This window comes from Octodon degus, unplaced genomic scaffold, assembly GCF_000260255.1.
Source record: "Octodon degus isolate 3935 unplaced genomic scaffold, OctDeg1.0 scaffold00002, whole genome shotgun sequence".
NCBI lineage: Eukaryota > Metazoa > Chordata > Mammalia > Rodentia > Octodontidae > Octodon > Octodon degus.
In genome coordinates this window covers 18,736,650-18,738,355 of record NW_004524578.1, presented here as the reverse complement: position 1 = coordinate 18,738,355, position 1,706 = coordinate 18,736,650, and positions in this window count along the sequence as shown.

Below are 1,706 nucleotides of genomic sequence, written 5' to 3'. Positions count from 1 at the left end.
ACTGTCTATTTCCTCCTCCAATACCAAAGCAGAGGATGGGAAGCCACCCCTTGCTGAGGGGCTGCAAAGGGTCTTCTTGCTGTTCAGAGGACTGGATACCAATATTCCCTCCACCGAGATGCCTCCTGATTGTCCATTTGGAGTAACTGCCTACACACCAGGCAGCTAAGAGCTTGCAGTAAGCATTTTGCTGCCATCTCAGACTTCCTAACATGTTGAGCTTGGTCGTCTAATAATCCCCACTTCTCAGACAAGGATACGTAGCTGTCAAGAGGTATAGCAACTTCTTCCAGCCAGAAGGGGCTGAAGCTAAGATTGAAAGGTGGGCAGGAGCTGGGAGTGGAGCTCAGTACTATAGCACACACACGCACCCGTGGAGCAGTCTGCTTCCTGAGCCTGACCTGAGCCTCACTGCACCACGTAGCACAGGCTGCATTTCCCAATTGACCCCACACAATGTGGCCCTGAGAGAGATCAGGCCATAGCTCCGGATTTGCCAGAGCTGTTATTGCACCTAGGGGGACATATACAATTTCTCTTTGCCTTTCAGCAACTTGTGCCAAGTGGGAGCCCCTGGGAGTTTGAAGAGCAAGAAGGCAGGGAAGAGGGATAGAGCTGGCCTAGATTCCGGCTTCCACGTGGCTGAGCAGAAGCTGAGCAGGAGCACACAAAGGAGGGCTTTGACAGCGTCTCCTGCCAGGCTGGCCTCTGCCCCGGCACTGCACTTACCCATTCTGGGCCTCTCGGGAGCCCGACTTAATGGGAAACTGGGCAATGAGAAGTTCCTTGTGACACACTAATCCCGACCTGCTGACTGGACATGCCCCCGGCCAAGGGTAGCACTGGCACTTCAGATCAGTGCAGGTACCAGGTAGCCCTAAGGAACAGCTGCTGACCTAGCAGGTAAGAGGGCCCCAGATGAGCAGGGAGCTGGGGGGCAGGGGGAAGCCTGCATCCTAGGCTGCTGTGCAGCTGAGCCCCATGTGCCATTCTCCATTGTGAGGTTCCACCTCATCGTGGCCGTGGTGGATACTGAGACAGAATTCCTGGTAAAATGCAAATTTCTTGAGGCAGGCAGGTTACAAGTCTGAACCCAGCCTGGGTCACTTAGGGTGATTCTGTCTTAAATTACATTTTTAAAAAAAGGCTGGAGATGTAGCTCAGTGCAAAGATTCTGGGTTCAATCCTCAGTACTGGGGGGGGGGAGGCAAATTTTAGATGAATAACACATTCTTTTTTAGTCTAAGTATGTCCCAAATAGCAATAATAAGTTATTGTGTCTCATCTGGCAACTGTAGAAGGCAGAGAACAGAAACACAATTGTGGCAGGCATTGTTTTCATTGTATACAGTTCATAAATAAGCATTTTTTTTAATGCCAATAATTCCTTGGGATGGTTCCACCAGCCTATTTCCATTTCCAGAAAAACCTAGGTTTTTCAGCTTGTTTCAATGTCTGCATGTTTTAATGGTTTACATCTAGCTCCTGTGCAATTCCAGCCTCCAGAACTTTCCTGCCCTTTCTGGGACTGCACAGTGGGAAGAGTTGGAGGTGGGAGACCCTCAAATAGTCCCCGAGATAGACTGATGCTCAGTGTGATGCTAAGACAGGGAAGAGAACTGTTCTAGAGCACAACTGCGCTAGGTACACTCCAGAAGCCATCTGGCCTTCATGACCGTTTTTCCTAGTAGTACTGTTCTTATCTT